Source organism: Pseudophryne corroboree, chromosome 4 (assembly GCF_028390025.1).
Source record: "Pseudophryne corroboree isolate aPseCor3 chromosome 4, aPseCor3.hap2, whole genome shotgun sequence".
Classification (NCBI taxonomy): Eukaryota; Metazoa; Chordata; class Amphibia; order Anura; family Myobatrachidae; genus Pseudophryne; species Pseudophryne corroboree.
Genome location: NC_086447.1, coordinates 148,566,512 through 148,581,664, shown reverse-complemented (window position 1 = coordinate 148,581,664; position 15,153 = coordinate 148,566,512). Strand labels below are relative to the sequence as shown.

Below are 15,153 nucleotides of genomic sequence, written 5' to 3'. Positions count from 1 at the left end.
GCAGATACAGCCGGAGTCACACATAGAATATAGGCATGCCGCATATCATTTTAATCAGCAGAAGCTGCTGGTGCCCCTAAGCATACTAAATGCCCTAGGCATTTGCCTAGTTTGCCTATGCCTAAGGCCGGCTCTGGTGCCCTTGAATGATGTAAAAGTCCAATAGAGGTCCAATTTAGAGAGTCTTTTTTTTGTGTAAAGTTAGAGAGTCCAATAATATTTCCTTACACCGCTAGAGGATTGAATAGCGTGCCCCATGTATAGATGAGTACCTCATGCAATGCGGTGCTTAGATGGTGCCTCTCTGTGACTCCTCTAGATTGCTGCATAGGCGTGCGCACGGGGGGTGCCTGGTGCGCACAGGCACCCCCTAATGTCCGGCATCCCCCGCACTCCACGCCTGTGATAATCGCGAGTCTGTCACTGAAAACTGCCGCTGCGCCCGCCGCCGCGGGCAATATAGTAGAGGCATATGCTGGTGTCACGAATGGCATCCCAGTGGGTGACTGATGTCAAGCGCCGCCTCCCGCCCCCGCTCTTCAGTCTCCTCCTGTGGCAACGCGCACGCAAGGGGGTAAGGGAGAGCAGCTCCTTCCTTCTCTTGGGGGTGGACTAGTTGAGTTGGATGCAGCGTCTCCTTTCTGCAGGTATGAGAGGCATGTCAGGGGGTGACGGCGGCAGTGGCGGGTCCAGTGTGTGGGGGGGATCGGTACGCGGGTGTCTTTGATTAAAGATGCAAGCCGGGCAGGCTCTCGCTGACTCGGCAGGGGCTGGCAGCGTCTATATGCAATTATGGTGGCTGTGTTTTTTGTGAAAGAGATGTGTGTGTACACTACAGTATGTATACTATGGTGTCAGCTGTGTATCTGTTTACTATTGTACGTGTCTACTGTATGTATGCATGTCGTGTACTACTGCTATGTGTGTTTATGTATGTAAGTATATAATTTATGTGTATGTACACTATTATGTGAGTTTACTGTGTGTATGTATGCTGTGTGTGTTTATGTGTACTATGTGATTGGTGACATGCTGTGATGTGGTTTAATTATTAACATCTTCTTGGAGTGCCGGCCATTGTTTTTGCATATATATATAGGAACCCCCCCTCCCTCCCCCATAAAAATCCTGCATTTGCCCCTGCGCTGTGTCCTCACTGTCCTGTAACTGCTGCCGCCAGCCACGCCAACTTCACAGGCCCAGCCCAGGTAGCGTTCCTCTCAGGAGGAATCGGAGACGCCGCTGGAGCGGAGGACACAGCTGAGCGAGCTTGAGATAGTTTAGCACTCAGCAGAGAGTATAAAGGTGCATACACACTGGATGTTTCTGCCCAGCGTGTATGCACAAGGATGATCGCTGACATCGCTGGGCTGAAAATCGCCCAGCGATGTTAGTGGGGGTGCATGGCTTTCCATAACAGAACACTATGGAAAGCCGTCCACCACACTGTTCATCTGCTGATAGGCGCGCATCAGCGCTCATCGCCGGGGCATACACACTGGGCGGTTTTGAGCTGAAAGCAGCTCAACAAACCAAAAGTGACCTGCTCTTAGCTCAAAATCGCCCAGTGTGTATGGGCCTTAAGACACGCTATCTGTCAGTGTAATAGTTTAATATGTTAAATTTGGATTTTTTTTTTATTACTATGGATTATTTATATCCCTCAAAATATTTATTATTAATAATGTGTTATACTTTTATAATAACGGTGAGCACTATGGGGGTATTATGTGTATCTGGCACTGCTGGGGGCATACTGTTTGCCATAATGTGAATTCCAGCTCATACTGTGTGACATACGTGAGTTTTGGATAATACTGTGTGGCATAACGTTAATTTCAGTTCATACTGTATGTCAAAAAGTGAATTTCGGCTCATACTGTGTGGCGTCATGTGAATTTCGGCTCATACTGTGTGGTGCAATGTGAATTTCGGCTCATACTGTGTGGCGTAATGTGAATTTCGGCTCATACTGTGTGGCGTAATGTGAATTCCGGCTCATTCTGTGTGGGGTCATGTGAATTTTGGCTCATACTGTGTGGCATAATGTGAATTTTGGCTCATATTGTGTGGGGTCATGTGAATTTTGGCTCATGCTGTGTGGCATAATGTGAATTTTGACTCATAATGTGAATAAGGGGTACCACTGGCTAGTAGCTGGTGAGCATGGGAACATTTGTGACAAATGCTGGTGTCCTGCAGAGGAGGGGTCTGTTGGCATAGAAAGAGGCACATGTGTACATTATAAACTTACTTATGTTATATTAGAATGGAAATGTTCGTCCCAGAATACATACCTCTTACCGGAGGCCGGGATCCCGACCACCAGTATGCCTGCAGCGGGGTGAGCGCTAGAAAGCCCCTTGCAGGCTCGCTACGCTCGCCGAAGGATCTATTCTCCCTCCATGGGTGTCGTGCACACTCACAGAGGGAGAAAAGTCTGTGGCGCCGGTTTTCTGACAGGCGATCTTGTGATCACCTCCCATTTGGCTCAATAAATCTCCCGTACTTTTCAGAGTGGATCACTCAAAATTAGGGTGTAGTGCTGGGGGGTGCAAGGGGTGGGTGGGGCTGGGGAGGGGAATGCATATGCACCTAGGCCCATCACTCTCTAGTTCCGCCACTGGGTCAGGGATAGATTGTGGAAGTGTAAGCAGTGAATAGGGTACAGCGGAAGCTAGCACTCAGGGTTATGCCGTAGTAGACCATCAGTACTGCCTGGTGGTCGCACCATTATATTTCATTATTTTTTCTCTGGGGTGTATTGCAGTATATCTACTTTATTATTAGGGATAAATTAGATTAAGCCATGCGATTTTACTGAGAATGTAAAATAGTTCTAGACATGTCTATGGGTGGTGCTGGACACACCTTCAAAAGGCAGTGCTAGACATGCCCCCCCAGGGGTGCACCCCCTAATAAAATTAGCTGAGCATGCCTATGGATGGCTGGTAGATGGTGAGGGCTGGTTCGGATCCAAATGGAGATTGTCCTGTTCCAATGGGTAGTACCTGACGCATTTTGCAAGCTCTATGCAGCTTTAGTGTAATTATATTGTCCTTTCCTCTTGGAGCGCAGCCTTCCCCTCTATTTTTTTCTTACGGTAGTAGTGCCCCTTAAATGTTATGCCACACAGTAGTGCCACACATGTTGGAATGGATATCCCAGTAAACAGGAAGCCGGTGGTCAGAATACCGACTGCGGCATTCCAATGATCAAAATCCTGACAGGGTAAGATAAGTATACATAACTTCCCCTAAGCTTCCCTGTTTGCAGCCTAACTCTAACCCTCCCCGGTGGTGCCTAACCTTAACTCCCCCTCCCTGCATCCTAAACCTAAACCCCCCTGCAGCCTAACCCTAACCCCCCCCCCTGCACAGCCTAACCCTACCCCTCCCAGAGGGTGCCTTATCCAATCCCCCCATGCAACATCCAAACCCTAACCATCCCCCCACGGCCTAAACCTACCCCCCCCCCCTGGTCTTACCTCTCCAGCGGCCTGGCAGTGTAGCGATCGGGATCTCGGGTGTTGGGATGCCGGCACTGGGACTGTGATCCCTGTCAGGATTTTGGCAATGGCATCCCATTACGTGTCAGGATTGCGACATCTGTATTTTGACAGCTGGAATCCCAACTGCCAGTTTACTAACCAGATTCCACACCACAGAGTAGTGCCCCGTATACACATTACACCACACAGTAGTGCCCCTTTTACACATTGCACCACATAGCTGTGTCCCTTATACATGTTACGCTACACAGTAGTAGTGCCCTTACAAGTTACGTCACACAGTAGTAGTGCCCCTTACAAGTTCAGCACATAGTAATGCACAGAAATCCATTCTGAACAAGGGCAGAATAAGAGAGGAGGAGGCCTGTGTGCAGGCTAAGCATTCACAATGCTGTATACTCTGGCTATGTGCCAGTCTACTGCACATTGCACAGGTTTCCGGGAACATAGCTCCTGCGCCTAGGTCCCGGGAGCACCTCCAATGCGCATGCTCAAATCACAAGTAAAATTTTGCACAGCTACAATCAGCCACCCTGACATATGGGGAGATGCCCAGCACAGGGCTAGTCCGCCCTGCATGTCTGACCATCCCCCCGCCGCACAGGTACAAAAGCATCGCACGGCAGTGATGCTTTTATACCTGAAGAGTAGCTCCCTACCCGTCGCTCTCCAGGTCGCAGCGGCTGCATGTGATGTCACACAGCCACCACAGCCCGCCCCCTGCATGGTCCAGGCATGCCTGCATTGCCCAGACAGCGCACCAAAAACGGTGGCTCAATGCCGCCGGCCCGCCCCCTCCTGCCCAGCAAACGCCTCTGCCTGTCAATCAGGCAGAGGCGATCGCTGGGCAGAGATACCGATTGCATCTCTGGCATGCGCCGACACATGCACAGTCCAGACCTGATCGCCCGCTGTGCGAAAACGCACAGCAGAGATCAGGTCTGAATTAGGCCCTTTATATATGAATCCAATTTGCTTAAACACTACAAAGACTTGCATTGCTGTGTATTCACCCAATGAGTTACTGACTGTTTCCAATTACACAGTTCAATACGATAAACTATTTGTTACATTATTGCTAGCAGCATGATTTTTTCCTATCGTAATCCAAGGTAACCATTTATTGCCTGTTTTTTATATTTGGTCATTTCTGCAGCGGGGTACACTGTGTTCCACAGGGAATACATTGGGGGTGTAGAGATGGATCTTGATCCAGAGGCACCAACAGGCTAAAGCTTTAGACTGTCCCAGAATGTATTGCTGGGCCTCCTTTATATAACCCCGCCTCCAGGCACTGGGGCTCAGTTTTAAAGTTGGTGCCTGCATGAAGCAGGTCACTTAACAGGGGGGCTGTGGCTCCATCACATCCCCAGCGGCGTCATATACTCCCGCTGGCTCTGTTCCCGGGTACTTGCGGCGGAGGCGCTCCGGTTCCTAGGCACACCACCGCAGACGCTCTCCTGGATCGCATGGCTGCTACTATGGGAGGAGGTAAGAGGATCCCCCAGTGGGACCCGCAGTTATTCGCGTTCCGGTCACAGTCTAAGGAGACGGACCGCGACGCTGGCGTGGACACTGTGGCTGTGCAGGGACACCACTATATCCACCAGGGCATGGGAGCACAGGTCGGATACATAAAATATCCATTTTATTAAGGCTCCATAGTACCCGGTGGTGAGGACCAGCATAGGGGATAAGGCGCTTGACCAGTAGCCCCTACCCCAGCTCTGGGTGCCATCTACTGCTGGTGTTCCCGCCCTGGAGCTGCCTCATACTCTCCCTCACTCCCTGACTGAGACGCTGGGTACCATTTTATAAGAATAGCTGCGACTGGTCTCCGGGACTGCAGGGCAAGGTCTCCTTTGTAAACCCGCCTGTACATCAACGCAGTGGTTTTAAAAAACACTTAAGTATTCTACATGTCGATATTAAGACAGCGTTAGTTAAGAACAAATGTACCTGTGACAGAATATATTGTACGAGTATTCTGATATAAACATCAGGTCTCAGACCGCGCTTTGTTTTATACACATATATATATATATATATATATATATATATATGTGTGTTCATATAATAATCCAATGAAATTTTATTGTCATGAAAATAATTATCTGCATTGCAAACGTGGCTATGTGTGCCTGTATCTGCTATGTGATTTCACTGCGGTGTATGGCAGATATGTCTCTCACTGTATACTGTACCCTAGGGGACTAGGTGCGTCCGGGTCAATATATAGTGCGTCTCAGTCACATGCTAACGTATTTATTTGCACTGTACTCTGTCTGGCTTAATCGTACTAAGCCACTCTCTGTTGCATTTGTGTATAATGTTTAACATGTAGGTCAGTAAATCTGGGGACGCTCCTGCATCATACAGAGCATGCGCAATGGATTTAACTGAGGGGGAAGTTTTGTGTAATGGTCTGTGTACTATGTCTCATACATCTCCCAGTCAGTCCGCAGCTCCTGTAATCAGTTTGGAGCCAAATTGGGCTGCATTCTCCTCCCTACTGGGTACTCTAGTTGAACACTTTATGCCCCCTATGGGACCACCTGTAGCATTAAAGTCACTGATGTCCCTATGGTTACTCTGCTTTTGGCGGGAAAAGTTTGCCTCACAGGTTGTAGTGTATGACTCATTCCTTGGTCAGGCAAAACCCTATTCCAGGTCACTATTGTGTCTCTGGATCATCTAAGCGGGCTGCTTCCTCCTCCCTATCGAATAATCTCTCAGATATTTTATCTGAAGAGGGGGGGAAGATGCTGTTCTGTCAGTCCCTATATTAGGTGTTTCTGAAAAGGATTTTCCATTGCTAAATGATGCCACTGCCCTTGTGGTTGTTGGTAAGCAAATCCTATAAATCACTGATGATAAGAGGATTCTCCTACTGTGGTTAAGCAAACTGATATGTTCACACGCCAAAGGCTAATTAAAACTCTGTTACCACAATCTAACCATTAGGTGTACATCCGACAAGACCCCTGATTTAATCCAGGGAAGACATTCCCCCTGTCTACGACGGGCATTAGCTTGATATCCTCTCCCTGCACAGTTATATAACAAGTAGGTAATTCACTGATAGTGAACTCATGTGTCACCCATCTCGGGTGTCGTCCACTCTGCCTGTCACCACTGTCACCTCACTGTAGCAACCAACAGATAAGCGTGTGGAAGAATGCCTGATGTCTATTACTCCCTTACAGGTGTTGTATATAGACCACGATTGCGTCCTCTTGGGGCTACACAATAAATTAATGACTGGATCATAAATTAGAGGAAGAGCTGCCCGAGGATATATCTGACAATGCCAGACATTCCTTGTCTCACAATACCACCGCCTCCTTTTTTTACACCAGGAGGCGTCCCTTGAGGCAGGTGTGTTAGATGCCAAGGCATCGAGTATGTCTGTCCTGGCTCGCCGTATTCTGTGGTTGACGCATGGGTGCGAGAAGTTGTTTGTCACGGGTACACAGTCTCTTTCAAGAGACATCCCCCTTGCCAGTTCTGCACAATGGTTATCCCTTTGGATCCGTTAAAGGAGCAAGCTCTACAAATGGTTGTGCATTCCCTCATGGATACAGGAGTGGTAGTGCTGGTTCCTCTGTCCAAGAGAGGCAGAGGATACTACTCGACCCTGTTTCTGGTCCTGAAACCCAATGGGTCTTTCTGGCCTATACCCAACCTCAAATCACTGAACAAGTTTGTGAGAGTGTCCAAGTTCCATATGGAAACACTGTGCTCAATTGTACTGGACATGGAACCCAGAGACTATATGGTATCCCTGGATATACGAGATGCTTACCTGCATTTACCTATTGCCATATCGCATCAGCAATATCTGTGAATTGCTTTTGGCAACCTTCACTATCAATTCCAGGCTCTGCTATTTGGACTAGCCACGGCCCCTCGGATCTTCACCAAGGTTATGGACGTGCTGACGGCTCATCTCCGTTGCCAGGAAGTCAGGATCCTACCGTATCTGGACGACTTGCCGATCCTGGTGAACTCCCATGATGTCCTCCTCAGTCATCTGCAACTGACGGTAAACTTCCTACATGCCCACGGGTGGCTCATCACTGGTAAAAGACCTCGCTGGTCCCTGCTCGGAGCATGGTGCAGCTGGAGGCACTGCTGGACACACACACAGCCAAAGACTTGTTCTGTCTCCAGAGAAGGTGCTGATACTTCAGGACAGGATCAGATACTTCTTCTCTCACCCAAGAGTGTCGATACACTCGGCGATGCAAGTACTAGGCCTCATGGTGTCAACTTTCGACATGGTAGAGTATGCTCACTTTTATTTCCGCCCTCTACAGAGGTTAATCCTTTCCAAGTGGGACGGCATGACTCATCGGATCGGGTCTCGCATGATCTCCTTGATTCCAGAGGTTTGTCTGTCGCTGAGCTGGTGGCTACAGGACCAGCAGTTGAGCAGGGGCCATCCCTTCTGGATCCCCAACTGGGTCCTACTAACTACGGACGCCAGTCTGAGGGGTTGGGGCATGGTGCTGGAGCAACACTCTCTCCAGGGTCGGTGGACCAAGGAGGAAACTCTCCTCCCGATATACATTCTGCAACTGTGGACAGTGTTCAATGCCCTGTTCAATGTGTTCAATGACTCTTGCCCTGCCTCTGATACAGAATAGGCCTGTCCAAGTACAATCAGACAATGCCACCACGGTGGCATATATAAACCATCAAGGCGGCACTCGAAGCCGCATGGCAATGATGGAAGTGTCAAAAATACTTTGTCGGGCGGAACGCCATCTTCCATCAATATCGGCAGTGTTCATTCCAAGAGTCCTCAACTGGAAAGACGATTTACTCAGTCATCAGGACATGCATGCCAGAGAGTGAAGTAACTCCTAGTGGACAAGTGGGGCCTACCAGGTGTAGACCTGATGGCGTCTCGACACAATCACAAAGTTTCGGTCTCTGGCTCAAGAAAAAGGGATCCTCAAGCAGCATTCGTGGATGCACTGGCAATTCCATGAAACTTTCGGCTGCCCTACGTGTTCCCTCCAGTGTCACTTCTGGATTTGGAAGCGTGGCTTTTGAAGCTTCACTCCTGAGGGCCAAAGGATTTTCCGAGGCGGTTATCCAAACTATGCAAAAGGACTGCAAACTGGCTTCTGCACAGATTTATTATAGGGCCTGGAATTCTTACTTCACCTGGTGTGCTGCTAAGAATTACCATGCTTACAAGTTTAATACTTCCAGACTTCTGGCTTTTTTGCAACAAGGCCTGGATTTAGGACTTCATCTGGCCTCCCTCAAGGTTCAAATATCTGCCTTGTCAGTGTGGTTTCAGAGGAAAATTACGTCTATACCTGACGCTCATACATTCACTCAGGGCGTACTGCGGATTCAGCCTCCCTATGTCCCTCCTGTGGCTCAATGGGAGATGTCTGTGTTCCCGAATGCCCTGCAAGAGTCTCCATTTGAACCTCTTGAGACAGTGGACCTTAAATGTCTCACAGCCAAGGTTTTGTGTTTACTGACTATTGCCTCTGCTAGAAGGGTATCGGACTTAGGCGCATTGTCCTGTCGTCCACCCTTTCTGATATTTCATCATGACCGAGCAGTTCTTAGAACTCGCCCAGGTTATTTGCCTAAGGTGGTGTAATTTTTTTCACCTTAACCAAGAGATTGTGGTTCCGGCCTTCATCTCTTCTGATTTGTCCTCCAAAGAACGGTCTTTGGATGTGGTAATGGCTCTCTGTATATAGGTGGAGAGGACTGCCTCTTTTAGGAGTAAGGTGCCATTTTTGTACTACTTGGTTTCCACAAACGTGGCTGGCCTGCGAATAAGCAATCCTTGGCCAGATTGATTAGAATGGTGATTGCACAAACTTAGGCGCAGGCTGTGCTCCCAGCTCCTGCTGCTATTAGGCCTATTCTACTCGGTCTGTTGGATCTTCTTGGGCGGCCCGCTGTGGCGTGTCCCCAGAACAATTGTGCAAGGTGAACACGTTCATTGGGTTCTATGCCTTTGATACTTCTGCCTCCCAGGATTCTTCCTTTGGACGCCAGGTTCTCATACCCACTAAGGTGCGTCCCCTCCCTTGAGGAACTGCTTTAGGACATCCCCGATGTATTCCCTGTGGAACACAGTGTACCCCGCTGCAGAAAAGGAGATTTATGGTAGACTTACCATGGTTAAATCTCTTTTTGCGAGGTACACTGGGTTCCACAGGGCGCCCACCCTGGCACACTTACTGTATGTCACCTACTGTATGTCACTAACATCTGCCTTCCCTCTTACCTGCTTCTGCATTGGACTAGTTAACAAAACTGAGCTCCAGTGCCTGGAGGCGGAGTTATATAGAGGAGGCCCTGCAATGCATTCTGGGACAGTCTAAAGCTTTAGCCTGTTGGTGTCTCTGGATCAAGATCCATCTCTACACCCCCGATGTATTCCCTGTGGAACCCAGTGTACCTCGCAGAAAGAGATTTAACCATGGTAAGTCTACCATAAATCTCCGTTTTTGTGTGTCATGGTATTATATACCACATTGTTTTAATAAAAATCACTCTTTCAATACACTCTCTCTGCGCTCCCACCTTTTTTCTTCTCACCTGTAAACTGTCTTTTGGGGCCAGCCCATCCCATTCCGGTGAGCAGCTTATAGAGTCTATTTGGTTGCTTGTTTTTTTCGGAGTGCCAGTTTCTTTGCATCTCCATGTGCCCTGCACACCCTGCACCCATTATAGATACGCCAGTGATTCTGATGTTATAAAAAAGAATAAAAATCGTTTTTTACAAATCCTCATACCGCCTTTTCTTCTCAAAGCTTTTTATACTTTTTTTCTTGTTGCTCCTCTCTGTGCCCCCATTACCCCTCTTGCTTTATAGAATGCTTCTTCTTTGGAACTTGCTAAAATGATAGTATAAATGTTCTCAAAGATTTATAATGTCATTTTTGTTTTAAAGCTTAATATAGTCATTTTGGAAATACTGTAAACAAAAATTTTAATTTGTGGAAAATGGTACGTGATGGAACTTTTTTTGCATTTTTTCTGATAATATCACCCAAAAACCTATAAAAAAGTTGCTATCAGTTTCAGGCATTTTTTTAATTGCAGGCCTGTGTTAATAATTAAAAATATAACCTTTAATTTTTACCCTTAAAATATTATGGGGTTTATTTACAAAACTTTGGATGAAGATAAAGTGGACAGAGATAAAGTACTAGCCAATAAACTCCTAACTGCCATGTTACAGGCTGGATTTGAAAAATTAACAGAAATTTGGTTTGGTTCCGCACAGGAAAAATGTGGTAATGATGAACATAGATTAATACACAGATTGTAGAAAACTGTTCAGGGAATGACCAACGATACTAAGTTTAAATTTAAAGATTCTTAATGAAGACATCTAAATAATTATTTGAGTTGGTGGTGCTCCCAGAGTCAGTAATGGTTAAGCAAAGAGAAGAAAAAAGAAAGACTCTGTGTTGGGGCACGCTTAGAAATTTGAAATAAGTTTATTAAAACTTAACATTTAATTAATAACGAATAAAAGTAATGAGGAGTTTGATACAAAAGAATTGTTCAAGAACACAAAGTAAACATATATATTGACAGAAATCAGGATAAGCCTGATACAAAATTATGGGCACCTGTGGTGAAAAATATACTGAAAAACATAAAAAATTACAAAAAATTAATATTATTAAGGTGCCTGAGTTAATCAAAATTCAAAATTGGAGTAGAGGTACTTATTAATTAAATGTTAAGTTTTAATAAACTTATTTCAAATTTCTAAGCGTGCCCCAACACAGAGTCTTTCTTTTTTCTTGGATTTGAAAAATGACAGGAGCTGATTGGCTGGTACTTAGGGTCCGATTCAGCATGGAACGCATCTGTGATGTGTTCGCATACTGAAGCTCTTTTTAAGTGTGCACACGCACAGAAGATGCACTGCACTTGCGCACACAGTGAGATGCAATGGCAACTCACATATGCAAATGCCTTTGCCTGATTGATAGGCAGAGGTGTTCATGGGGCAGGAGGGGACATTGATGCAGCATGTAGAGGGTGACGTTGGGGGTGGGCGCAGCTTAATGATGTCACATGCAGCCGATGTGACCCGAAACATGGCGGGTAGCCATCTGCCTTCGCAGCTAGGCTGCGCAGGCAGAGGGCTACCCTTATCATGTGAGCTCTTCACTGCAGAGTTAGCGGGGATGGGGGGAGGGCTCGGCATGCGGGGTGGACTTGCTCTGTGCTGGGCATCCCCCCACATGCTAGTGTAAAGGGTTGTATTTGTGCGATGTTTTGCACAACTACAACCCATGCTGAATCAGGTCTTTATCTCCATCCACTTTATCTCCATCCGAGGCTTGGGTGGTAGTCATGTGACCGCCGGTCGGCTGACCGACAGTCACATGACCTCCTCCGTGAGCCCGACGGCTCACTATCCCGATGGTCGGCATGCCGACCAACAGGGACTATTTCCACTCGTGGGTGTCCACGACACCCATAGAGTGGGAATAGAACCCGTGGCGACCGCAGGTCGCCACCGAGCCCGCAGCGTGGCGAGCCCGCAAGGGGCTTGCTGCACTCGCCCCTCCCCGCCGGGATCCCGGCGTCGGTATGCTGCCGGTATCCCAGCGTCGGTAAGGTGACCGGCGGTCAGGAGATCGCCGGTCACCCATACTACACCCCCGAGGCTTAGTAAATAGACCCCTATATCCTTAGAATTAATAGTTGTATCTAATATGATACTGATTTGAGTATCAATAGGAATAGAAAAAAGGTTAGGACTATCTTGTATATGGTATTGTAATTTATACACCTATCTCTCCACTTAGTAAAGGAGGTGAAAATATTATTAACTTACTCTCAGATATAATTAACTTATTATCAGATATAATGATATTATTTTACTGCAAGATTTCTGAATCTACTGTATATGACTAAGAATAAAATCGGCACATGAAACATCTGTAGGCTGAAAAAAGTGTTACCAGTGTTTTAGATATTATACTTTAGGGTCAGATCCATTCCGACATGCATTTCTCAGAATGGATCCGACAACCCCTATTCAATCCCATCTCAATTCGACTTTAAAAAAAGTCAAACTGAGATGAGACCTGTGAGCGGAGGAGAGGGGGGAGACCAGCGGGGAGAGCCGCGGGCAGACGGAGGAGAGCAGCGCTACAGCAGCGCTGCAGAAGGATGTCTCACAGCCGCCAGACCTTATGGCAGTGTCCACCCGCCTCCAGCAAGCTTGACCTCAGTTGCTGGAGCTAGGTGGACGCTGTCGTGAGAGGCGCGGCTGTGACACATCCTCCTGCAGCGCTGTGCTGTTGCGCTGCTGTCCCCTGTCTGCCCGCGGCTCTCCCCCCTCTCCTCCTGTAAGGTCCCTCATCTCAGTCCAACATTTTTTTATGTCGGACTGAGATGGTCAGAAACGGGGCCAAATCTTGTCGAATTTGGCCCAGTTTCCCTCAAAAGTACGTGAATCGGCAGCTGTACCGCCGATTCACGTACTATTAGACAAGTCGAATTCCCTGACTTGTCGAATAAAAATAGCTGGGATTGAATAGTCGGAAACTGCAGTCTTTTCGACATACGGCAGCTTTCGACCCTAATTGAATATACCCATTAGACAGAGAGATAATAGCATTATGGACCTCAAGAAGCATTAGAACTTTGCAAAATTAATCAACTATACGTATGTACACTCCCTTATTAATTGGTCTTGTAAAAAATCAAAACAAACACACCACATTTGCAGAAAACTATTTTAACAAGGTAACAAAGTGGATTCATAAGTGTAAGAGTTTGCTAATAGCTCATTGAAAAGTACATAATCCTTATTCATGGTCTATCATAAATTCTGAGCAGTCACATCAGTTAATGTGGAATAATGTTAACAATGCACCCTATTAGGTTCTAAGACAGCAGTACCTATACCAGTTAATTGGAATCACAACAGTTATAAAACCTCACTAAACTGAACAGTCAAGTATGCAATCCTAATAGCATCCAGTATTTTCAGTATTCAATTAATAATAATGAGATAGGTTCAAATGTGACAGTTTACTAATCGCTTATTGAAGAATCCTTGTTTTTTTTTTTTGCAAAATTCAGCTGACATGTCATTATATCCTGACTCAGTGGAGCACCGCCAATATGAGATTTGTTCAGGGGTTAAAATGGAGGGGTAACGAGGTGGAACTGAGTTCCACCACCTGTAATGGTAGGGGGAACTAGTTCCACCACCTCCATTGCCCTGCACAGTAATTCCAACAGAAAAACCTGCCCAATCACCTGCATCAATAGATGATACAAGCAGTGCTATTGTTACTGATGAGCTGCAGCCACCTCCTTCTTCCTCAGGTCTGGTGGCTCCATGGTCCTCCTCTATTTACAGCCCACCCCTCCTGGTACTCACAGACGCTGTGTCTGTTGGACAGCATTCATGCTCTCCTCAGGTCTAAGTTGCTTCATTTTCCAGCACGGCGTATGTTATGTCATGCAGTCACCGCTGTTGAAGTGAAGAAGAGCCATGAAGAGGTGCAGGCTCTGTGCATCTTGAAGACAAGATGAGATGGGGCTGGTGATGTGTATCAGGGGCACTACTGTGGGCAATATGTGAATATGCAGCACTACTGTGGTCTTTATGTGTAAGGGGCACTACTATTGTGGGCATTATGTGTAAGGGATACTACAACTGTGGGCATTATGTGTAAGGGGCACTGCAACTGTGTGCATTATGTGTAAGGGGCACTACTACTGTACTGTGGGAATTGTGTATAAGGGGCACTACTGTGTGGCATAACATGTATAGAGGATACCATTGTGTAGTGCAATGTGAATAAAAGGCACTACTAAGTGACGTAAACTGAATAAGGGGCATTACTAGGTGGTGTAATATGAATCACGGGCACTACATGTGGTGTAATGTGAATAAGATTGTGCTACTCTGTGGTGCAAATTAAATTGGGTGTACTATTATGTGACCTCACTGCTTCTTTACGAGATCAGTGTCCCTTTATAAAGTATGGGAAGTAGGGTACTAATTTACAGTCTGGAAAACGCTAGCACTGGCCTTGGCTCCGCTTAATGTGTGTGTGTGTGAGGTAGGGGGGGGGGGGGGGACAAACGAGTTCCACCATCTCTCCAGGACCACTTTCAGCCCTGGATTTGTCAAGATAATACTTACTGTGTACAAATATATTTGTTGGTTAAGATTATGTATTTCCTGTGTGGAATCAAACCTATGGGTTTTGTCGCTTCAAAAACTTTTTACTGTACGTGCTTAAAACTAATACCTGTTAAAGTCGCAGCCCAGCATCTCTAGTTCCTGTGAGTGGTGTTTTTCTGCATCTTTTATGTGAATAAGGGGATCCGGACTATTGGTCGACAGTCATTAGGTTGACCCCCATATGGTCGACAGACATAAGGTCAAAATGGACTAAAAGTTGACATGGACAAAAGGTGGACATGTTCATATGGTCGACATGACAATGGAAGAAACACACATACAGTATGGTTAACACATGTTTTTTAGATTTTTTTCATGTTTTTGGATTTATTAATTCCTTGACTATCCATGTCACAAATCATAACCTTTAGTAACCTTGTGGTGAGCAAAGTGGAGCAAGAGACCGTGCCAGCGTAGCGAG

General features: G+C 46.6%; 1 protein-coding gene across 1 annotated transcript in view; it reads left to right on the top strand.

The window, feature by feature from the left end:
* The window catches only part of SNTG2 (syntrophin gamma 2), a 1,009,087-nt gene that overhangs the window by 286,236 nt on the left and 707,698 nt on the right, over nt 1–15,153 (top strand). The window lies entirely within an intron of this gene.